Genomic DNA, 26,249 nt, shown 5'->3' with positions numbered 1-26,249 from the left:
GGAGGCTCAACAGAAGGAACAACCGGTACCTCGTACCTCCGCAACAACGACCGATGGAAGACATTATGAATGGTGAAAGATGCTGGTAGGTCCAAACGAAAAGATACAGGATTAAGAATCTCCAAAATCTTATAAGGACCTATGAACCGAGGTTTAAACTTAGGAGAAGAGACCTTCATAGGGACAAAACGAGAAGATAACCACACCAAGTCCCCAACGCGGAGATGACGACCCACACGACGATGACGATTAGCAAACTGCTGAGTCTTCTCCTGAGACAACTTCAAATTGTCCACCACATGACTCCAAATCCGGTGCAGTCTATCCACCACCGTGTCCACTCCAGGGCAATCCGAAGATTCCACCTGGCCAGATGAAAAACGAGGGTGAAACCCTGAATTGCAAAAGAAAGGAGAAACCAGAGTGGCAGAACTGGCCCGATTATTGAGGGCAAACTCTGCCAACGGCAAAAAGGCGACCCAATCATCCTGATCAGCAGACACAAAACACCTCAAATAAGTCTCCAAGGTCTGATTAGTTCGCTCCGTCTGGCCATTAGTCTGAGGATGGAATGCAGACGAAAAAGACAAATCAATGCCCATCCTGGCACAGAACGCTCGCCAGAACCTAGACACAAATTGAGACCCCCTGTCAGAAACGATGTTTTCCGGGATACCATGTAAACGAACCACATTCTGAAAAAATAAAGGAACCAACTCAGATGAAGAAGGCAATTTGGGCAAGGGTACCAAATGAACCATCTTAGAAAAACGGTCACACACCACCCAAATGACGGACATTTTCTGAGAAACCGGGAGGTCCGAGATAAAATCCATATAGATGTGCGTCCACGGCCTCTTCGGAATAGGCAAGGACAACAACAATCCACTAGCCCGAGAACAGCAAGGCTTGGCCCGAGCACAAACATCACAAGACTGTACAGAGGCACGCACATCCCGAGACAGGGAAGGCCACCAGAAGGACCTGGCCACCAAATCTCTGGTACCAAAAATTCCAGGGTGACCTGCCAACACAGAAGAATGAACCTCCGAGATGACTCTACTGGTCCATTCATCTGGAACAAACAGTCTCCCAGGCGGACAACGATCAGGCCTATCAGTCTGAAACTCCTGCAAAGCACGTCGCAAGTCTGGGGAGACAGCAGACAAAATCACCCCATCCTTAAGGATACCCGTAGGCTCAGAATCACCAGAGGAGTCAGGCTCAAAACTCCTAGAAAGGGCATCTGCCTTCACATTTTTTGAACCCGGCAAGTATGAAACCACAAAATTAAACCGGGAGAAAAACAACGACCAGCGCGCCTGTCTAGGATTCAGACGCCTGGCAGACTCAAGGTAAATCAGATTCTTGTGATCAGTCAAGACCACCACCTGATGTCTAGCACCCTCAAGCCAATGACGCCACTCCTCAAATGCCCACTTCATAGCCAAGAGCTCCCGATTACCGACATCATAATTTCGCTCGGCGGGCGAAAACTTTCGAGAGAAGAATGCACATGGTCTCATCACTGAGCAATCGGGACTTCTCTGCGACAAAACCGCCCCCGCTCCAATCTCGGAAGCATCAACCTCGACCTGAAAAGGGAGCGAAACATCAGGCTGGCGCAACACAGGGGCGGAAGAAAAGCGGCGCTTAAGCTCCGAAAGGCCTCCACAGCCGCAGAGGACCAATTGGCAACATCAGCACCCTTCTTAGTCAAATCAGTCAGAGGTTTAGCAACACTTGAAAACCCAGTTATAAATCGACGATAGAAATTAGCAAAGCCCAAGAACTTCTGAAGACTCTTCAGGGAAGTAGGCTGCGTCCAATCACAAATAGCCCGAACCTTGACAGGATCCATCTCAACAGAAGAAGGGGAAAAAATATACCCCAAAAAGGAGATCTTCTGAACCCCAAAAATACACTTTGAACCCTTTACAAACAAAGAATTGGCCCGCAAAACCTGAAAAACCTTCCTAACCTGTTGAACATGCGACTCCCAGTCATCCGAAAAAATCAAAATATCATCCAAATACACAATCATAAATTTATCCAGGTATTTACGGAAAATATCGTGCATAAAGGACTGAAAGACTGAAGGAGCATTAGAAAGACCAAAAGGCATTACCAAATACTCAAAATGGCCCTCGGGCGTATTAAATGCAGTTTTCCACTCATCTCCCTGCTTAATCCGCACCAAATTATACGCACCCCGAAGATCAATCTTAGAGAACCACTTTGCCCCTTTAATACGAGCAAATAAATCAGTTAATAGTGGCAAAGGATACTGGTATTTGACTGTAATCTTATTCAACAGGCGATAATCAATACAGGGCCTCAGGGAGCCATCTTTTTTACCCACGAAAAAAAAACCTGCTCCTAAAGGGGATGAGGATGGACGGATATGTCCCTTTTCCAAGGACTCCTTAATATACTCCCGCATAGCAGCATGCTCAGGCACAGACAGATTAAACAAACGACCCTTGGGAAACTTGCTGCCCGGAATCAAGTCTATAGCACAATCACAATCCCTGTGAGGGGGGAGAGAACTAAGTTTGGGCTCCTCAAAAACATCACAATAGTCAGACAAAAATGCCGGAATTTCAGAGGGAGTAGATGAAGCAATGGAAACCAAAGGTACTTCCCCATGAGCCCCCTGACATCCCCAGCTTAACACAGACATTGTTTTCCAGTCAAGGACTGGATTATAAGTTTGCAACCATGGCAATCCAAGCACTAAGACATCATGCAAGTTATGCAACACAAGGAAGCGAATCACCTCCCGATGGTCAGGAGTCATACACATAGTCACTTGTGTCCAGTATTGTGGTTTATTCCTAGCCAATGGTGTGGAGTCGATACCCTTCAGAGGGATAGGAACTTCCAAAGGCTCTAGGCTAAACCCACAGCGTCTGGCAAAGGACAAATCCATAAGACTCAAGGAAGCGCCAGAATCCACATAGGCATCCACAGTAATAGATGATAATGAACAGATCAAAGTTACAGACAAAATAAACTTAGACTGTAAAGTGCCAATTGCAAAAGACTTATCAACCTTTTTTGTGCGTTTAGAGCATGCTGATATAACATGAGCAGAATCACCACAGTAGAAGCACAACCCATTTTTACGCCTATAATTCTGCCGTTCACTTCTGGACAGAATTCTATCACATTGCATAATCTCCGGTGTCTGCTCAGAAGACACCGCCAAATGGTGCACAGGTTTGCGCTCCCGTAAACACCGATCAATCTGAATAGCCATAGTCATGGATTCATTCAGACCTGTGGGTGTAGGAAACCCCACCATGACATCTTTAACGGCGTCAGAGAGACCTTCGCTGCAATTCGCCGCCAGGGCGCACTCATTCCACTGAGTAAGCACAGACCATTTTCGAAATTTTTGACAATATATTTCAGCTTCATCATGCCCTTGAGAGAGGGCTATCAAGGCCTTTTCAGCCTGAATCTCCAAATTAGGTTCCTCATAGAGCAACCCCAGTGCCAGAAAAAACGCATCCACATTGAGCAGCGCAGGATCCCCTGGTGCCAATGCAAATGCCCAATTCTGGGGGTCACCTAGCAACAAGGAAATCACAATTTTAACCTGCTGAGCAGAGTCTCCAGCGGAGCGAGATCTCAGAGAAAGATACAATTTACAATTGTGCTTAAAATTCAAAAAACGAGATCTATCTCCAGAAAAGAACTCAGGTATAGGAATCTTGGGTTCTGACATAGGAGCATGTATAACATAGTCTTGGATATTTTGAACCTTAGAAGCAAGAGCACTCAGGCCTGTAGCTAAACTCTGGATATCCATTTCTCAACAGCTGAGATCTGAGCCATTCAGGGGTTAAGAGGAGAGAAAAAAGCAGCAGATTGCAATTATGGCTAGACAGAACTTCTGAGTAAAAAAAAAAAAAAGTGTCAGAAACTTCTTCTTTTCTCTCTTTCTTCAGCCAATACCTTTAATACATTTGCGGCCGGCAATACTGTCATGGTTCCCAATGGCAGGGACTCAGGCAAAAAACGGACTAGCTCTAGGAATGATGGAATCTCAGATGACCGCGACGCTGAACCTAACACGCAACTAATAGTAGCCAGGGGGTGTGCCTATGATTATCCCTAGACACCTCGCACCAGCCGGAGATCTAGTTACCCCCTAGTAGAGGAATACACAGACCTGGCTTGCCTCCAGGGAAACCCCAAAAGTGATAGTAGCCCCCCACATATAATAACGGTTAGGTAAGAGGAAAACACGTACGCAGTATGAATATAGATTCAGCAAACAGAGGCCCTCTGACTAGATAGCAGAAAATACAAAAGAGGACTTCGCGGTCACCTCAAAACCCTAAACAGCCATCCTGAAATTACTTTAACTCCGTTATCAACTCATGACACCGGAGTAGTAATTTCAGATCACTAGAGCTTCCAGCAGCAAGAGAAATATAAATGCATGCTGGACAAACAAACACAAAAAATGCCAAAGATCCAACTTAGCTGAATTGCAGACTTGGAGCAGGTAGCAAGCAACAGAGGTGCTCTGGTAACATTGATTGCCGGCACTAGAATGACTGAGAAGCCAGACTAAATAGGAAACTCCCAGTTTCCTGATGGGAACAGGTGCAAGCAAAAGTCAGCCAGTACCACCAGTAACCACCAGAGGGAGCCCAAAAACAGAATTCACAACAGTAGATACAATCAAAGTGCATGTGCATATTAGAAAACAAAATTATTTTACTATTTTGGTAATCAAATGGCTAGATAACATATATATACACCACATAATGAGCCAAAGATCAAAAGAGACATTTCAATATTGTATTAAAGTGCATGCACATGAAAAGTTATCATTGCACTCTCATAGTGAATAGATATCAGCCAGTGAGATAGCTTCTGTAAAAAGTGCCTGTGCATTTACACAGAAAATCAGTAGATTAATGTCAATAAACAGGGACTATTCACCATATATAACCAACAGCAGAGGTGTTACATACCAGTGACTAGTTTGCATATCCACAGAGATAGCAGCTGCTTACTTTTAAGTAACAACACTACAATAGTGGACTAAATAGAGGTGCGGTTCAATGCCATCTATGTTGTGCAACTTACTGGATGTTGGTGTGTAACTGGGAGTCTCCTGCATCCCTGTGCCCCAACGCATGTTTCTTCCACACTTCCTCAGGGGGCGTGTCCGAGGTAGCTGTTCCAATGACTGATCGCAAAAGCATATCATGTGATCTATGCATCATGAAAACCAAGGAACACATCAGACAGATAAAGCTGTGGAGAAGAGTAAAGCCGGATTAGTTCCTAAATAAATATCCCAAAATCTGAAAATCTCATGGAGCACTGTTCAATCCATCATCCAAAAATGGAAGGAGTATGGCACAACTGCAAACCTACCAAGACATGAACATCCACCTAAACTATCATCCCAAGCAAGGAGAACATTAATTAAAGAAGCGGCCAAGAGACCTATGGTCACTTCTAGGGGAGCTACAGAGAGACAGGGAAGCTGCTCAGAGTTGATGGGCAGAGGGATAGAGCTAAATATAGGGCAATCCTGGAAGAAAACATGTTAGAAGCTGCAAAAGACTTGAGACTGGGATGTAGGTTCACCTTCCAGCAGGATAACAACCGTAAACATACAGCCAGAGCTACAATGAAATGGTTTAGATCAAACTATCTGATCAAAGCACAGTCCAGAACTAAATCCCATTGAGAATCTGTAGCAAGACTTGAAAATTGCTGTTCACAGATGCTGCCATCCAGTCTAGCGTAGATGGTGATCTCGGGACCAAGATCTTGAGAGATGAGATTTCAGCGCTTAAATAAAAGTTATATACTCACCTTCCGGAGCCCCCGGATCCAAGTGAAGTGGTTACCGACGCTGCTCGTGCGCTCTGGTCTCAAGAGTGCATTGCGGTCTTGCAAGATGATGTCGTAGCGGTCTTGCGAGACCGCTACGTCATCACCTCGCGAGATCGCAGCATGGAGCGGTCACCGGAGCGTCACGAGCGGGAAAGGCCTGTTGTCGATCTGGGGGCCGACAGACGGTGAGTATATAATGATTTTTTATTTTTTTTCTTATTTTTAACATTAGATCGTTTTACTATTCATGCTGCATAGGCAGCATGAATAGTAAAAAGTTGGTCACACAGGGTTAATAGCGGTAACGGAGTGCATTACACTGCGGAATAACGCGGTCCGTTACCGCTGCCATTAACCCTGTGTGAGGGCAGACTGGAGGGGAGTACGGAGCGGGCACTGACTGCGGGGAGGAAGGAGCGGCCATTTTTCCGCCGGACTGTGCCCGTCGCTGATTGGTTGTGGCTGTTTTGCCAGGACCAATCAGCGACTTGGGTTCCATGACAGACAGAGGCCGCGACTAATGAATATCCGTGACAGAAAGAAAGACAGACAGATAGACAGAAGGACAGACGGAAGTGACCCTTAGACAATTATATAGTAGATTAGTGACAAAATGAACAATTGGTGGAGAAAGGTTGAACTTGATGGACCTAGGTCTTTTTTCAACCTATGCAACTATGTAACTATGTAATATACAAGAAAGAAATCTAAATCATTTCAATGTTTGGTGTGACCGTCCTTCACCTTCAAAATAGAATCATTCTTCTGACCATCTATATCTTGACATTTTTGTCTGATCGATTGATTGGTAAATTGGGAGCAGATAAACTATTGTTCTACCAATTTGATGGTAAGAACTCAATATCACGCTTAGTGATTTTCCAGGATTGTCTCAACATGAATATCTACTCTTTTATCACGGGAGGTCAAAGGATGGGGAAATGTCTTGCTACTATTGGAAACAGTGTCTTGTATAGATTTACTCAATATGTGGTGATTATTATTTCTCCTTACAAACCAATGAGATTAGGTCATTCTGCAGAAGGGGAACTGAAGTGATTAAGTGACTGAACATTAAAGATCATGTTTAATGATAGAATCCATGATTAACCGATTGCAGCATAGCTGAAATGAGATATCAAAACAAACAAGGTATCATTCACATCTGGATTAGGCCGTCTATTCATACACTAGCAAGGAGGCCAACGAAGTAACAGTAAACTGCACACACACAAAACCAAATTAAGAAAACACAACACACTGGGGCTTGGCCATGAGTAAGATTAGAAATGTTTTAGCAATGATGAAATGATACGGGAAAGTATTGTATAAATTGGCTGTAAACCTGCTCTTATCACCCAGAATGTAGTTCCACGGAATGTGTGTATTGCAAAATCTCCAAATTTTGGAAACAACCTTGATCATGATGCAATGTTTGTTTTCTTGGGATGGGTCTCAACAGGATCTTGTTACTGTTGTTTATACACTGTAGCTCCAATATATTGAGCCACTGTCGTGTCGGACGCTATTCACACTAGGGCGTCCTACATACAGCGGTAATTCCACATTCGTCCACTATACGCTCAGTGGCGCCGGCTAGACTTTATCCAGATATTCCGGGGTTAATCTAGCTGGTAATCGGGTTGGAGGCTGGGTCACGCCCGTGGCCTTTAAATAGTCATTCTGGACTTTGGGCGTCGCCGATTATAGCTTGTGTCTTGTGCCTGGTGATCTCGGTCTGGAGAGGTGGTCTAGGAGAAGAAATATTGTATCTGGTGGTGTATTATCCTTTGTCATATTTCTCCTTCCTATATTTGTATTTGTTTTGCCCTGTGCACATTATAGTGTTTTCCTGTGTATCTGCGGCGTGGTGCGTTTTTAGTTTTTCCCTGTCTGTGCTTTCTGTAGGGGTTGGTGTGTGGTCTTATCACTGGGAGGCGGGTGGAGGTTTCAGCATAGGACTGAAACAGGAGTCAGGGTCAGGCCTGGTGGCCCAGACAAGCACACCATCAGTGTAAATTCTGGGAGAGGGACAGACGGGGTTTTCCCTAGTCTGAGGGATATCGCAGGGGCCCGGGTAATCAGCTGTAGTCTACCCAGAACCCTCGTGATAGCCACACTGTGTAGAGATTGTCATGGCAAACTTCGATCTTTGTCCCCTGTAGGGTTTTGTACTCACTGTGCTGCGTTTAAGGTAGACACGGGAAGGGGTTTCATGAAAATGTCCAGGCAGGTTTATTAAGACTGCATAAACCGCTCAGGGAACCAAACAAAAGAACAGCCTTTTCTGGCACAAAGTGAAAACACAAAGTAAAAAGTCCACACAATATTGCGAGTTTGCCCACTCAGGATAGTGTCTGGTTCTTTAGGCCTTAGCACAGACCAGGAGATCCACACAAGTCCAGACCCAGACACTGAATGAGACACTCGGTCTCCATTTTATCTGACAAACAATGCCCGAGGGGTGGGGATATTTGAGCAGTCATTCCCACCCATCTCTTATCACTGCTCGTAAAAAACCTGGCCCTGGAAAGGCCTAATAACTCTCTCAGCACTATATGTGATGGAGCATGCTTTCTGAGCTCACATCACCGAAGTTACCAACTGCGAAGATACATATCTCCCTTCAAGGACCTGTCCGGCGGCCATCTTACACCTCAAAGAGGTGTGCAAACACATAAAAACTAGGGTCAACTTCATAGGAAATCAAAATTAGATTTTTCTTTGGAAAATTATCATTTTGTGAACCTTGATTTTCCTCAAGTCCTTCAGCATCCACCTAAGTGAAGACTGCATTTCATAAAATGAAATTACACTTTTTCCCATAATTTTTTTCTTTCATTGGAGAAGTTAATATATATATGGTAATATATTGTGTTGCCTTGGTTACCAGAATACTGTCATGGGGCAAAATAGGAGGGACAGCAATTGCATCAACAAACCAGTTAGCAAACCTTGTAAAAAAGCAACTCCTGAGAACACAGACTCTAAAAAATGTTTGTAGAAGTGCCCATAGAGGAGTTACTCTACTCTACATTTGAGCTGCCAATAACCAGCACCATCATTGTATCTCTCAGAGAGTCAATCTGCATAGCTACACATAAGTAATCTATGACTGATGCCTTTTATCAGTATTACATTTTTTCAACACAGAGCCAGAAACTGTTTCTTTGAATTTTGGACACAGTTGTTTTGTGATTGAAGAGTCGTGAACCGCAGAAAAGAAGCCCACAAACCATATCTAGTAAAATGGTAAAAATTAGCGTATAGCCTATTATAATTGCATAAATAAAAAACTAGTCTCTATAATTAAAATAAAAGTCTGCGCTTTAAAGGGTTGCCCACTGTGTCTTTTTTTTTACTGGTCCGGGTAGCATAAAAAAACTCTACTGCACCTATTCAGAAGCTTCCTGGATTCCTCACTGGGGTCTTCTTCATAGACCACCCCCACAAACATAAGGCTAGGTTCACATTGCGTTAGGGCAATCCGTTTAGCGCTAGCGCATTGCGCTAACGCAATGTTTATTTAGGGGCCGCATTTAGGGGTCGCGGTAACGTCCCCGCTCTCGCAGATCCCCGATCTGCGAGAGCGGGGAACGGACCTCGGGCGCGCCGCGGACGCTGCAAGCAGCGTCCGAGGCGCGCCACAGAAGAACGGCACATCGCTAGCGCGAGCCGAAAAAGGCACGCGCTTGCGATGCACTACAGGGAAACTTCACATTGCTGTCAATGGGTGCGCTAACGGACCCGTTGCACGGCATTAATTGCGACATTTTCACCGTGCAACGCTGTCCGTTAGCGTGCGCACATTAACGCAATGTGAACCTAGCCTTATTGTGATCTCTCAGCTGATAACTTTCCACAGCAATGACCCAAACTCAGCAAGTGATTGCTTGATCCTGATCACATGCCCTTGTGTAGGAAAGTCAGTAGTAAAAAAAAGCAGAAGACCGGACAGCATCAGAAAAATTGATGATGATGAGTATATATATATTTTTTTGCCACCTTTAATTTTGTTTACATCTTTTGTAGAGATGAGCAAAAATATTCAAGTCGCCAACAATTTGCTGCTCCGTAAAGAGCCATCAAAAGGTTAAAAAAATCCCCACTTATACTCACCTTTCTGGCCCCTCTGCTCCTCACTGTCACCTGTCTGGTCCTCCTGCATCTTCTTATCACTGGTGGGTGTGTTGAATCCCTGGACTTCCACGCATATGCAAAGTCACAGTGCTCTTCATGATGTCATGAATAGGGAAATCCAGTGCAAGCAGTGGCAATAATGAGATATCGCAAGGACCAGATAGGTGACGGTGTGGAGTTGAGGGGTGAAAATATGGATTTTTGTTTTTTTACATTTTATATTTATTATGCTATGATGCAGAGGTCCCCAACCTGTGGCTTAGTAGCCACATGTGGCTTGCGGGCCCATGATGTGTGGCCCACAGCTTTCTGCCAGCTTGATGCATTATCACCAGGTCTAGCAAACATCTTTGAAGAGCAGGTCTCCAGATGGTGACTTTTCTGAGTAGCCCAACACAGAAGAGCAGTTTTTAGATGCTCATATGCTATGGCAAGCTGGAGATAGAATGATACTGGCAGTTAGACATTTGATAATGCTTGATGTAAGAATAGTGAATGGTGGTAAAGTGGGCACTTCAGGATGAAAGTATTCTGCCTGTAAGGAAAGAGACTCAAGATTATGCTATTCTTTATGTGGGGAAGCTTTGTGTTAGGGCTAGCAGAACGCACCAAATTATAAGAGAGATGGTATAAGGTGCGTTCGCAGCCCGGGGTCCACCATGCAGAGATGGAACCTGCTGCTGAGTAATGACGGACTATATGGCGGTTCAATGTGGATACAGACAAGGGTTAACTTCACCCTGTGTGAAGGAAGCAAACCCTGTTGCGTCACAGGGTCGCGGTACCACACCAAGAGTGCAAGCAAGGAGTCTCAGGACTCTATCCCAAGACACAGGATTACAGTACGTTCAGACCACTTGCGCTCGACGCCGCAACTGGGGTGTCAGAGTAACTGAAAATATAACTTAAAGCACAAGAGTGCGTGCTGTGCCGCTTTAGCGGATGCCACTAACCACCCAGACTTGGGATAGGAAAGCGCTCTTTAAGCGCACGGCGCCGCACTGGCGGTTACAGCAATAGACGCTGTATCGTGTGTCTTTATGTTGACAGCTTAGTCGGGCACTAGACAGCAAGCATCCACCTTTTGCGAACAGTCATACACAAGGGAGGGGATTTTAAAGAACGACTTGCACTCATCAACACACACACTATTCCAAATGTACACTAGCCGTGCGGCCATGCGAACCTTTTATAGCTGCAGCAAGAACAGGATCTTCCCAGAAGAACCAATGGGAGTCAGCCACAGAAGAAGAGCACCTTCAGGACCTTCCTAAAGGACCAATGGGATTTGCTGCAGTATCTGAGCATGTGACCCTTGATCTCCAACGAGAGATCTTGCCCTGGGCATGCTCAGAAAGGGAAGAGCAGGACTTTGTCCCAAAAACGTCTGCTCGCCGCTGCCCAGTACTGGCTACAATGGCAGAAGCTGGAAAGGCAGCAGTAACCAGTCGTCCAGTATCAGCTTGAGCCAGACACTGGGACCGACGTCTCCACTGAGCAGACTCCACTGCGGCTGGAGAAGAATGGGAGTCCGCAGCGGAGATGGTTCGAAATTCCCCCAGTGCAGAGGCGAGATCTCGACACCTAACATTTTGGCTGTCATTATACCAGGTTCTCGGTGTCACTACTGTGCGAGGAAGGGATGCTGAGTGTGCCTTGCGACCATCTCTCAGAGCTGAATTTAGCGATCATGGTAAGAAAAGTTGGAGACAGCTGCTTTTGGGACATTTGCAAAAAATAACTTCTGTGCAAATCAAATTTTCCGGAAAAATCCGTGCTAAAAGGCGAATTCAAATTTTAGTGGATCCACTCATCTCTAATAGTTGGCATGAGTAACAAGAGACATGTCCATCAACTTTAACTGAGGTTTAGAAGGGAAAATTGAATAAGGGAAGGAGCATTGACAACCTCTTTATACAACATAAATACCTAATAATTTGCAACTTATTGAATCTCATTCAATCGAAAAAAACATTGATACTACTAGATGCTGGGCTTGTATCCTCGTACATCATCTGTATAATTTTAGTACCCCTAGTATATTAAAAAAAAAGTGATAATTTCCATGTCTGCCATTTGTTAGGAAGCTCATCTGAGAAGATGGGGATAAGGTGAAGCATGATCTTTGAGTAGAAATAAAATATATTAAATACAACCAGGCTTGACCAAATGACCTAATCCTTTTTTGATTTGTTTTTAATCTCTGCACGAGGACTATCCTTTGAGGATGCTTTCATAAAGTCATTGCTTATCGCGCACATAAAAAAGATGGGACTTGTTAAACAAACTCACTGTGCTCGTTGCAGTTAATGAGATGTAGAAAGCTTTGTAATTTGATTTGCTGGACCATATGTTGTAAAGTGATACTGCTGATTTCACTTCTTAGATTTTTTTTCCATTTAAACAGTGGGTAATACTTTCTTACACAATCAACTTCCATGTAATGAAAAAATGATTTCCAAGCACTGGGTATGTGCCTCTCTACAGCATTCTCCTTGCAGTTACTCAGCTTCATATCTTTCTTCTGACATCTGTAATGTTCTTCACTTCACACCTAGGAAAATATTTGACAATTCATAGTAACCAGTTTTTGCAATATAAACTATCATGCCATGGCATGGCAACAAATTAGTTTCATACCCAGAGAGAAGGGTTCACTTAATGATTGGCTCAAATCTCTTCAGCAAAGTAAAGTAAAATTGTTTAAAGTATGGAAACACAAATGAGGCTGTGGAATGATGAATTTGGGGAGAAATATTAAGTATTTATATTAATACTCAGAAAATTCAAATATGCGAAGGATGCCAATTTCATAATGAATGCACCAGCCAACCATGCTTTTGGACCCAAATGTAATATATTTCTTGGCTTTTTTAATGGAAAGAGAAAAAAGTGTTCTATATTGTAAAGGTGTTTCAGTCTGTCTAATTCTTTCAATTTAACCCCTTTAATGGACCAATAATTATTATCATAAGTGATCTACAGACAGTGGGATGAACAGAGGAGCTTGATAATAAAATAACATCCAATATTCTTCCCAAGGAAAGAGAGTGCTCACCAGAGGCTCTTGCCACGTTTATTTGTATGGTTCCCTTTTTTGCTTAGGATTTGTATTGGTCATATGAATTTTCTAAAACAAAACACACCTTGTTATGCCAAATAAATTATTGATGTCAGAGATAGTATTTAAAGATAGTGTAATAAGTTGTAGTTTGGCGCTAAAGATGTGTTGGTAAGAAGGAGATCTTCACCAAAATGTATTTTAAGCTTTAATAATAGTTGTTTTTTTGAGTTTTGTGCAAATTTTGAATACTCGAGGTGGTGTGGCCCCTTTAAAGGGAGCCGGTGAGCAGGTTTTACTACCACGATGACAAATCAAGCATATCTGTGTTAGGTTGTTGCAGCCCAAACTTAATCTACAGCTCTGGTTTTGTAATTTTGTAAAAATGTCTTTGGTTTCCAAATAATCCTCCATTCAATTTTTGTGCTAATGAGCCGCAAGTGAAGAAGGCTTGGTCCTGCATTTACAGCTCTTTCTCTTCTTTTCTGTTTTCCCCACCCACCACTAACATTTACTCCCTGAGTGATGGTCACACTTGTCTGAGTGACCTGTTTCCAAACAGGCAATCTCATACAGGCACGAACACTCACTGTGCCGGACATCTCCTCTTAGGGGATGGCACACATACTGCTGCCGGGAGTGTCCAGTGGAGAGGCAGGTCCCTTAGACAAGACTGACCTGTCAATCATGGAGAAAATTACAGAAGTGAGTGTGGAAAATTGGAAAGAGGACTGAGAGCTGTAAGTGCAAGGCCAAGCCCCCTGCACTCGTGTCTCAATAGCATACAAAATGGAATATCACTTGGTGCTCATCATAAAAATTAAATTGAGGATTACTTTAGAAGTCAAAGAAGGATTACAAAAATGAAACTATGGATTTATTCTGTTTGATTTGTTGATTGTTTTTACAGGCTGGAGGCTGCAGTTGCGTGGGAGGATCGAGACCAGACCAGAACTCCTTGACGGAAGCTGTCAGTGTTGACGCCTGATTGATTATCACCAACCCAACCTGCAAACTCAACTGCTCATAAGCGTTTAAAAATAAATACTTTTACAATAGAAATGCATTTATAATGAGCAAAGCCACCTTTATTTTCCTACTGTATCTGACAAAAGTACCTCCTTCTCCATTACGCAATGGTGGATAGACATGCGCATCGGGCTCATTAATATCTCTTTGTAGTGTGGCCCAATTATCATAACTATGATTCCTCTTTACTTATCAGATAGGAAGAAGAACATGTGCAGTTCCATTGTCTTCTTCAGAAAAGCAGAAAAGGTTCTGCAACGGATCAGAAACAACAGAATGAAGTTCCCGCTTCTGGGCGGTGGAGTCACAATGCTACTCATTAATGGAAGGAGGGTAATGTGGCATGTTGCGATGTTACCTCCCACCCAAAGAACAAGAGTGCAGCATGACGTAGATAAATGCTTTACTTTCATGTTTTAAAAAATTGAGAACATTTTGTTTTTTATCAAAGTTTTCGGCTTTATCAATATGAAAATTATGCTTTAGGCTAACATTTAGAGTAGAGATGAGTGAATATATCCAAATGAAACTGCATTCTACCTGAGTTTTACAAAAATCCATATTCTCCAGAATATGGGTTTCATTTTGTAATTCGCTCTTCGTGAAATCAGAAAAGTGGAGGTCAGCTGCAGCTGTCATTTTACTGAGCTGTTGAGGGCTGGCAAAAGGTTAAAAAAAACCATAATGCCTATTTGGTCTGCAGAGCCTCTTATTTACACAGTCGTGCAGCGGTTTCTTCACTCTAGAATGGGACACCCCGCTGCGACCAAGTCCCAGAGGTCACGGTGCATCGTAACTTTGTGATGTCATGATGGGCCGTGATTTCCAATGCCTGGTGGTGGCAGAAAGGCCTGTTCTAGAGTGAAGACAGCAGACCTCAAATGATGAGGCCTGGCCACGTAGGCATGGTCGCAGCCAGAAGCCCTTTTCTAGAGTGAAGACACCAATGGAAAGAGGAGGCTCTGATAACCGGGTGGGCGCCAGGCATCGGAGGCAACTGTAATGCTGGTACAAGTGAGCAGTGAGGGATTAGTTTTAAGATTAGTTAATAGTTTTTTTTTTATTTTTGACATGTTATGCTTATTATGCTTTTCAGACCCCAGAATGTAATAGGGGACATTTAATTCCTGTGAAGAATACATTTATTGTGAATTGAATTTCCAGTCAAATCCATTTGATTGTGTGAATTAAAATCTTGCTAAATCCACTCTTCTCTAATCTAGTTCTATTTTCTTCCAAGTTGGTGAGATTCTCATTTAACCCAAAAGGCCTTGTATTAAATAAGAGGACAATATATATATATTTTCTCAAGGAACAGCGCTGCTCCTGTCTATAGTCTGTGTGTGGCATTGTGGCTCGGCTATATTCTCATACATCCTCATACCCGATGTATTATTTCTGTCTTTATTGAATTAAGTGAAGCCTATTAATAAAGCTAAATTACTTTTTTCTCGGTATGTAATTCACTTCCCGGATCTTAATTTCCTGGACAATAACGCTCTCTGATCATTTAGTGAGGAAAAGGTAATTCATGGTGGACAATAAAAGGGAATAAGAATAGACATGTACGGCCTTTACAAATGACTGGGCTGCAGAGTTCACTGTTTCTCGTTCAGATGAGGGCGATGTAATGTGTTGTAATGTCTTTATATCACAAGTGGCTGGGGAATTTTCTGAAACAAACTCCCGCAGACCCGTAGCGTCTGTAATACTACGTTTCTGCAATATAAAAATTAAACTTTCTATTAAATGGCAGATAATAGCACATGGAATTTGAGACACTAACCTCTATTAAATGTACTTCCTCAGCAATATGTTGAAATCTCACGTGGCTATACATAATAGGAAGTGTTGTAGAGATCAGTAGGCCTCGTGGGCTTCCATTTTTTTTCCTTGGACATAATGAAATGACTATGTAGCTGTTAAAGCAGACTGGCTGTGTTACATAACTCATAAAAGTTAAAATCAGCTTGACTTATCACACTATACACTTTCCCAACCTTGTTAAAATGACACTGTGCTCCATTTACCTCATTTTTTTGTATTATTATTAAAATTCTGACTACAAACCGCAAAAAATGATTAAATGCCTGTGGAAGCAGAACATTTTGCTTCAACAATATTATTGCAGAGGTATGAAACGTTTACAGAAAATATATACTGGAATGTATTAGATAAAAACTGGTATAGCCATATCAAGGCAAAGAACTCTGGGGATAGCATTTCCCCGTTTTATTATATATTGGTTTACAGGGACTTGGCTTGATGAGGTTTTTTTACCCCTGTAATTCCTTTCAATGTATAGTTCTCGTATTATGTTTCATTTCACTGTTAGTGTTAATATTGTCCATAGTTTCTATTTTTTTTGTATATGACAGATGATGTCATCTACAAAAAGATGATGTTACAAGTGAATTACCGTAACCTATTCTTGCTGTGCTTTTGCAAAATAGCCGCTATAATATATTGACATTTTGTGTATATATACTTATATACTGTATATACATATGTATATATATATATATATATATATATATTTATATTTATATTTATATACAGTGCCTTGAAAAGTATTCATACCTTGCGAACTTTTACACATTATTTCATGTTACACTCACAAACTTAGATGTATTTTATCGGGATTTTATGTGATATAACAACAATAACAAGTACAGGTACATCTCCCAAAATTAGAATATCATCAAAAAGTTAATTTATTTCAGTTCTTCAATACAAAACGTGAAACTCATATATTATAGAGTCATTACAAACAGAGTGATCTATTTCAAGTGTTTATTTCGTTAATGTTGATGATTATGGCTTACAGCCAATAAAAACTCAAAAGTCATTATCTCAGTAAATTAGAATACATTATAACACCAGCTTGAAAAAATGATTTTAAAATCCGAAATGTTGGCCTACTGAAATGAATGTTCAGTAAATGCACTCAATATTCGGTCGTAGCTACTTTTGCATCAATTGCTGCATCAATGCGGCATGGCATGGAGGCGATCAGCCTGTGGCACTACTGAGGTGTTATGGAAGCCCAGGTTGCTTTAATAGCAGCCTTCAGCTCATCTGCATTGTTGGGTCTGGTGTCTCTTATCTTCCTTTTGTCAATACCCCATAGATTCTCTATGGGGTTAAGGTCAGGATAGTTTGCTGGCCAATCAAACACAGTGATACTGTTGTTTTTAAACCAGGAATTGGTACTTTTGGCAGTGTGGACAGGTGCCAAGTCCTGCTGGAGAATGAAATTTCCATCTCCAAAAAGCTTATCGGCAGAGGATTGCATAAAGTACTCTAAAATTTCCTAGTAGATGGCTGCGCTGACTTTGATCTTGATAAAACACAGTGCACCTACACAGCAGCAGATGACATGGCTCCTGAAACCATCATTGATAGTGGAAACTTCACACTAGAAATCAAGGTCCCAGAGTCTGGAGGAAGAGTGGAGAGGCAGTCAATCCAAGCTGCTTGAGGTCTAGTGTGAAGATGATGAAACTCCACATAGAGCGAAGGCCATCACAGTGACATGTGCTGTTCGGAGCAATAGCAGGTGGACACGCTGCCCCAGCAGCACAGCAAAACAAAAGAGGGAGCAGAGTGCAAATGTACGGTACGCAGCATCTAGGCAGTTCGTTGGTTGCTACTGTCCACCGCACCAAGGAAATTAGAATACTAACGCCACCTCAAAGGAGCTCCCTCGCATGGCATTTCTTCAGCCAATGTGCTGACGACAAGACACGGGTGGGTTGCACACTGTGCCGTCAGAGCATGAAGCAAGCATAAATGTTCTGAACCTGAGCACCACCTGCATGAAGAGGCATCTGAATTCCATGAGCTTCAGTGGAGTATACAGCTTAAAGGGACTCTGTCACCTGAATTTGGAGGGAACAATTTTCAGCCATAGGTGCGGGGTTTTCGGGTGTTTGAATTACCCTTTCCTTACCCGCTGGCTGCATGCTGGCTGCAATATTGGATTGAAGTTCATTCTCTGTCCTCCGTAGTACATGCCTGCACAAGGCAATCTTGCCTTACACAGGCGTGTACTATGGAGGACAGAGAATGAACTTCAATCCAATATTGCAGCCAGCATGCAGCCAGCGGGTAAGGAAAGGGTGAATCAAGCACCCGAAAACCCCGCCCCATGGCTGAAAATTGTTCCCTTCAAATTCAGGTGACAGAGTCCTTTTAAACATGACAAATGTGAGCCTCTTCCTGCTCCCTCTTCTGCTGCGGTCTCAACCTCTTGCTCCTGCTCTCGATCAACAGGGCCACCTGCCTCCCCGCAAAGAGAGGATGTGACAGCACCACCATCACCAGCAGTGTCGCTGAGTATCTCCACAATGTCCCATAGAAGTGTTCAGCTCTCCATCCCCCAAACCATAGAGAGAAAGAGGAAATAAATGAGCCATTGTCCTGAATGACTGCATTTCCAAATCCCTGGTCTTTGAAATGCTGCAATTCCTGCTGAAAGGTGGAGACAGACAGTTTTAAAAAACTGATGGTGATGGCTGTCCCACAGTACGTTCCCAGCCGCCATTACTTTTCCAGGCGGGTCATCCCTGCCCTGCACACACATGTTGCAGACTAAATCAGGTGTGCACTGCGCAATGCCATCAGTAGCAAGGTCCACATAACCACTGATACATGGACCAGTGAGTATGGGCAGGGATGTTACATCTTCCTAACTATCCACTGGGTAAATGTAATGGTTGCTATGTCAGAGGCGAGAGGCGTTCTAGCACATGTCCTACCACCACTGAGGATTACTGGACATTTATCTGTCCATGTTGCCTCTTCCTGCTATTCTGCTTCGTCCACCACCTCCTCATCTGGTCGCAGTAAAATCTGCACCACCAACTTAAGCACAGCCAGGGGGAAATGACAACAGGCTGTTTTGAAACTCATTTGTTTGAGGACAAATTCTACACCACGCAGACAGATCAAACAGCAGACAGATGAGTGGTTGGTGCCACTGAACCGCCACCCCTGCCTGGTGGTGTGCTATAAAGGGGGAAATTTCATAGCAGATCTTGGCCTACCTGGTTTGACATGCATCCATTGCCTGGTGCATGTACTCAATGTGGTGGTGCAGAGATTCCTTAAAAACTAACCACATATGTCAGAGCTGCTGCTGAATGTACCGGCAGTGTTTGCGCTTTTTGTAATTCTCACCCTGCTACTCACCTGTCTGCGCTGCAGTGTCACTTCTGTCTTGTCGCTCACTGCCTCATATGCAACGTACCAACAAGTGGGAACTCCATCTGCATATGCTGAAGAGTGTGCAAGCAGCAGGAAATAGTGGAGTTTTAACTGCAGCATGCATGGGTGAATCATTCTACTGAACAGCACCACTTCTCCACCAGTGAGTGGGTCTCCATACAGGATGTGAGTGCCGCATTGCGCATCATCGAATACTCTACCAATATGGCCAGCATTGATGGTGCCATCTTGAGCTTTTACTATAAAACTTCTGTGCCTGCTGGAAAAAACATTTCAGCAATATTGGATGAGGTGGTGGCACAGGAGGAAGAGGAGCAGGAGGAACATTGACCATTCACACTGTTATCAGGCCTGTCATCCATGTCTGGCTTGAAGGGGCGGGTTCCTGTACCAACATAGTCCAGGTACACAACTGTTCAGCCAGAGGACAGTTTTGGAGCAGGAGGAGGAAGAACTGTTTTCACATTATGGTAGCATTTAAAGCAGCTCATGGGCATCACTCAAGAGTGACCGGGGGGGAACAGAGGATGCAGATGATACACCTCTCACCAAAGACAGATTGTTGTTGCCTCTGGGCAGTGTGGCACACATGAGCCAATACATGCTGCTGTGCCTGCACACTGACCACAGAGTTGCCCAGATTGTTACTACTGCTGATTACTGGGTGGCCACTCTGCTGGATCTCTGCTACAAGAACAATGTACCATCATTACTTCTGTCACCGGAGCAGGATCGCAAAATGTGTGAATACAAGCATACTCTGGCCTAGGCACTACTGCCAGATCATTGGGACTGCAATTTGTTAAGACAATGAAAATCTATTTCTCATAAATATCGGATTGATACACAATTCCAATGTTCATAACTGGACAGTTCTCCTCAGTGATCCTACTCAAAAAGTGGTAATAAATGGTTGCACATCCAGTTGGAAGAGTGTTTCAAGTGGGGTGACACAAGGCTCTGTCCTGGTCCCAGTGTTGTCCAACAAACAAAAATTACATGTACAGAATGGGAGGAATAGAACTAAGCAACAGCACGTGTGAAAAAGACATGTGTATACTAATAGATCACAGACAGCACATAAGTCAACAGTGTGATGCAGCAGCAAAAAAGGCAAACACAGTTCTAGGATGTCTTAAGAAAAGCATAAAGTCTAGAACACAGGAAGTAATTATCCCCCTCTACTCCTTCTTGGTCAGGCCTCATCTGGAATACTGTGTCCAGTTCTGGGCAGCACATTTTAAAAAAGGCATTGAAAAACTGGAGCAAGTTCAGAGAAGAGCTGCCAGGATGGTGAGCGGACTGCTAAGTATGTCCTAATAGGAATGGTTAAAGGATCTGGGAATGTTTAGCTTGCTAAAAAAGGCTAAGATGAGACTTAATAGCTGTTTACAAATATCTGAAGGGATGTCACAGTGTAGAGGGATCATCAGTATTCTCCTTTGCACATGTAAACACGAGAAGCATTGGAATGAAACTGAAAAAGGAGAATATACAGATTAGATATTAGAAATAACTGTTTGAAAGTGAGGGTGATCAATTATTTGAGGTGGTGAGTTCTCCTCCAATGGAAGTCTTCAAACACAGGCTTGAGAGACATCTGTGTGAGATGGTTTAGTGAATCCTACTCTGCATTGAGCAGGGGGTTGGACATGAAGACCCTTAAGGTCCTTTCCAACTCTAACATTCTATGATTCTATGAGTCCTTCTTTTTGGAAACAGAACTCTACCTCCTTGTCAGTTTTCCTAGAAAATATCCTGTTTACATACATGGCCACTGCAGGGGGTCCTCTGTTCAAAAGAAGTTAAAGTGTTATCTCTCATCTCCCTATATGTTCCATTGTGAGGTCTTACTTCCAAAAGAGGTTTGGATTGTCAACTTTTTCTCCTTCTGGAGATAACATGTGGATTTAATGTTTTCCTATGACATGTCATTTGCTAATTGGTCACCTTAAGGTAATAGAATATTGAAGGCTCAATAGACTAAATAGATGATGTGATAGACCAGCTACTTACAATGCAATAAAGATGGTGAAATAATAAAGATGCAATTTTTCTATAAACCTTGCTGAAAGATGTCATATGTAAATACAACCTCCTCTGGATCTTGAAAATTAGAGCCAATCAGCAAATGTAATCATCATATTCGTTTTCAGCAGCACAAAATTAGATGAATTCAACTGTTTTGGTCTGTGAACCAATTTGGCTGTAGAACAGTGTTACAGGAAAACAGAAATACGCCATGTGTGCCACCATAAGCACTAACCCACGTGGCACTGCCATGTGTATAAGAAAAAGATCAAGCTGCTGCTGTCTGGCCTCTAGAGGTTGTAAGGATCCTGGTAGGAATCATGCCCATTTCTCAAAGAAGTGGGGTTCGTGCGTTGGGTGAGGTGCTGGCTATGAATGGTCCACATACAGGGTATACATCACAGATGGGAACTCTTTTAATCATGTTTCCGGGTCGAACAGAACCCTTCATCAGGATTGTAACATCAACATGAGGCCTTAGTATGACATACTGGTGACTAAGAGACAAGGTTTTTACAATGGTTACTTATTAGATCCCTCAGGTCAGTTTGCATTTATGGTACATTAATATTTCATTCACATAGCTATATCACCAAAGATATCCAAAAGGATAACAATGACAAATGATAATAAAACAATCATTAGGTGCAATTCACGATTAGGAATGAAGAGCTCTAATCCCGAGAGTTTCTGGTCCGGGCAAATAAACAATTAAAACTCCAGCAAAACTTCATACTTTACCCACAAAAGTTCATATTCACAGAGCGATAGTTAATCTCTTTCATTATACTTATTACATTTCTCATTTAAGTTTCCTCATTTGTATTATTATAGGACTTTCATTTAGCTACCCACGCCTTGTTCTTAATTGCTCATCATTAGCAACATACATGGGGGCCTTCCTGCATAATTAAAAATGTGATCATTAGTATATGGGAAGACAAAAGCTCCTTTCAGACTATCATTAGTTACTTTGCCTCCACGGAAGTTCTCATTAGAAAAAAAACTTCCCACCTGGTTTAGTTACCGTAATGAGGTTCTGACACTATATTTTTCATAGTGGGGTTTTTGTCTAAGAGTCGAATATAATATTAGGCTTTGTTTTACTTTTTAAGCACATAATTGTAGACATGGGAAGAGATGTTCTTTTTTCCCAACGTTATAGTAATTTAAAAATATCATTTTCAATAACAGATAATTCCGACGAAAGCTATGCCTCTTACATGTACAGGAGTTATGATTTGATAATACATGTTTACTTTCCTCAATTTTCTCTAAAATGATTTCTAAGCTACAAGGAGTCTAAAAGCAATCAAAATGAAATAAAAAAAAATCTGCAGTTAAAAGGATTTGGAGAATATTCCTGCTAAAAAAAAAAGTCGTCACTGCTGTATATGACACATAATATTAAAACAAAGATTTTTCATATGTTAGTAAATGGCAAAGTCGTGAAATGTATTCATCACCTTTGCTTGGTAGTGAGAACAGACCTGTTTGCAATTTATTAGTTTTGGTTCCCAATGGAACCAAATAAGTTCATCTCACGTAACCATTATTTACGTTGGAGTTCAGCAATTCATTTTGACTTTTTATGGCTGGATGTACAATTTAACAGAGCGAATGCAAAAATAAATGTAGTGTATACACCAGTATAGGATAACCCTACAAAAACAATTTAGTTACCCATCTGTGACATTTCGATTTTACTCAAAATGTATATAAAATGTGTATATACAGAGATGTCAACCTGGGAGAACTCTTCACAAAGTAGCAGACCATAGTTAAAACAAGAATGGCTTTTTTTAATGCTGTGAATTAAATAAAAGACTCCTAATCTAACACAGATCCAAGACCAGACTATGGGCCTGATTCATCAAGATGCGTGCTAGAGTCAGACGCTCCTGATTTATGAGGAGTTGCACAGCTCTTCGTGAATCTGGAACGTCTCAGTGGTGTACGTCTCGGTACACTACACCAGATATCTTACTCCAGTCAGGTCATGAATTAGACGTACTTGGGGGTTACGAACCCGACGAACCCCTGATCCGTCTCCGCTCCACCTATTTTGCTGTGACAAACTGGATTGAAAACACCAAAAGTCTCAACTATCCAACTCTGAGTTGCGCCTAAACTTTGAGATTTTTCAAAGCTAGACTTCTGATGTGAAAGCTTAGATGAATCAAGGCTTATAGACATATCCTCCTTACTCCTGGCTCATATTTCAACTATCACTCTCATAGTCATCTATCACTTTGCAGCCAAAATAGCATTTGCATTCTCATGGAAGTCATGTGACTTTTCTTCTCTCTTCTATTAGAGTGCGATACACAGTGAGGAGGTCATATCCATTATTTGGAGAGCCCCATGGCCAGGATAGCACAGCTGATCCTCTTCTGCTTCAGTTGTCAAACTAGAAGCAACAGCATGTCCTGTTTACTTTAGGCAAGTGTAACATGGCAGGGGCATTGTAGGGCAGCATGGCCATGACATACATGGAAACAATCCATATAAAGTAAACATGCTTTCATTTTCAGCCAAAATACAACAAACAATAAAGCAAATGAAAAACAACAAAGACTTGATAACTAGTGCATCATACCTCTGAGACTCTACCAGGGATGTATGCGGGGCTTGGCTCTCCAGCAACTCATTGTTTAGCACATTTAACTGCTGTGCATATCCTTCTAAGAAATACGCTATATCAGTCCGGAGGCTTTCTCCCTGTAAAGCTTTTCCTTCAGCCTTTTCTGTGTCTGTATGAGGAGACCTCTCTCAGCTCAGCTGGATCAGCTGGATCAGCCGATGAGTCCCACTACCAAATTCTACTCATCACTCCAAAAAAAATGACCCGGAACTACCATAAATAAAACGGCTCATCGTCAGCACCTAAGCTGCTGCACCAACCATACTACCCGGCTTTTAATATCTTGCCCAACTTAACATTCTGGGAGAGATATACACTCCGTCCAGAATCATCCCTGTTGGCAGCCTGCACAAAATACAGTATTCTAAGAATTAGAGGTTTAAAACTAAATACTGGATGCTCTCAGCCTTATATGTAAACGTACCATTAAAGGACAAATATACACAATATCATTCAGCATTGGGAGCTTTTTCAGTGTCGGAAACATCTTGTCCATATCCTCTACCCGCACTCCACATATACCATAGGCTTTTGTTATGAAGAGATTTGAAGATCATTTGAGTCTTCTATGTATGTGGTGTCATCTTGTCCAGTGAGTTGCCAACAAGGTTCTGAGGGATAAAGGTTCTACTGTCACGAAATGCTTCCTCTGCACTGGGTCATCACCTGACCCCTCCATTTGTAGTGCAGGATCTGTCGCTCTCTACTTGTCCAGCACATGTAGTGCAGGGTTTGTCATTCTCTACCATCCCTCCACAGCACAGATGCAAAATACTGATGAAACAACCACTTAACACACATATGATGGATGGGGTGGTTGCCTGTTTTCACAAATGTGGTGGACAGCATTTGGCTTATAGTCTATCAGTGACAGCCATACTATTTGAGCGGGCTGCCCAGCGTTATATAAGTGCACCCCTCAATGTACTTGAAAACCAATTTCTCAAGCAATGACTCATATTGACCAATACCTCATGCATTTTATACATCTTTTTCATTTAATTTCTTGCACATTTTTCACTTCTTTTTGCAGTGTGTATCCAGGTAATTTAGTGCTGGCTTGGGAAATTAGGGTGTCTGCTCTTGTTGGTCTGGCCTACACATTGACTCTTTAGCCCCATTTCTCCAGCTGTCTAGGGTCCCCACATATCCACATCTCTATCTTCTGGGCTCCTCACCATACCCACTGCAGTTGAGCTCTCCTTCTGGATGTCCCACTTTCTCTGCATCCAGAACATTCTGGCCATATTAAGATGTAGACTGCCACTTACCCGGTTACTTTTGCAGACTTGCTATCTCAGAGATCTCCTTCCTTGATATCACACCCAGCTTGTGGATAAAATCTTGTCTTTCCGTGTTTACTCAAAACTACTGACTACCTCTAATGTTGTGAATTTGGATTCTGGGCTCCCCCGGTGGCTACTGGTGGAATTGAACTTGTGACATCATCTTCCCTGTTCACCTGTTCTGATTAGATCTGGGTGTCGCTATATAACCTGGCTTCTCTGTTAGATGCTTGCCGGTCAACAATGTTATCAGAAGCCTCTCTGTGCTTGTTCCTGCTCCCAGACATCTACTAGATAAGTTGGACATTCGTCCATGTTTTGTTTTTGTATTTTGGTTCCAGTTCACAGCTGCAGTTTCGTTACTGTGTCTGGAAAGCTCTTGTTGATCAGGAATTGCCACTCTGGTATTATGAGTTAATGCCAGAGTCCTAAAGTAATTTCTGGATGTGTTTTGTTAGGGTTTTCTACTGACCATGAAAGTATGCTTTCTGTCTTCTGCTATCTAGAAAGCGGACCTCAAATTTGCTAAAACTATTTTCCTGCTGCGTTTGTTGTTTCATCTCATATCACCGCCAATATATGTGGGGGGCCTCTGTCTCCTTTTTGGGCATTTCTCTAGAGGTGAGTCAGGTCTTATATTTCCCTCTGCTAGCATTATTTAGTTCTCCGGCCGGCGCTGGGCATATAGGGATAAAAAGTAGGACATGCTACCTGGCTACTTCTAGATGATGCGGTAGGTTTAGTTCATGGTCAGTATAGTTACATCTTCCAAGAGCTTGTTCCTATAGAGGCTTATGCTAGTTCTCTGGCCATGGAGATCATGACAGTTTGACCGGCCCACTAAAGGGTTAAAATCCTTGGCTGAGAAAGGAGAGAAATAAGAAGTCTGCTGAGAGTTTTTTTTTTTTTTTTTTTTCTCTGTGCTCTTAATTGGATCACTTGCCAGTCTGTCTATGCT

At 42.5% G+C, this 26,249-nt stretch overlaps 1 long non-coding RNA gene across 2 annotated transcripts in view; it reads right to left on the bottom strand.

Annotated features, from left to right (window-relative positions):
- Nucleotides 1–26,249, bottom strand: part of LOC143788590 (uncharacterized) — a 134,266-nt gene that overhangs the window by 10,131 nt on the left and 97,886 nt on the right. The window contains exon 2 of one of the 2 annotated variants that reach the window (XR_013218675.1): nucleotides 5,110–5,280. This is a non-coding gene — a long non-coding RNA (uncharacterized LOC143788590). Of the gene's footprint in view, nucleotides 1–5,109; nucleotides 5,307–26,249 lie in introns of those variants that run through there. The other variant, XR_013218674.1, reaches the window with a different exon arrangement.

The sequence above is a fragment of the Ranitomeya variabilis genome, chromosome 8, assembly GCF_051348905.1.
Source record: "Ranitomeya variabilis isolate aRanVar5 chromosome 8, aRanVar5.hap1, whole genome shotgun sequence".
Lineage (NCBI taxonomy): Eukaryota > Metazoa > Chordata > Amphibia > Anura > Dendrobatidae > Ranitomeya > Ranitomeya variabilis.
This window is presented reverse-complemented; position numbering and strand designations above follow the sequence as displayed.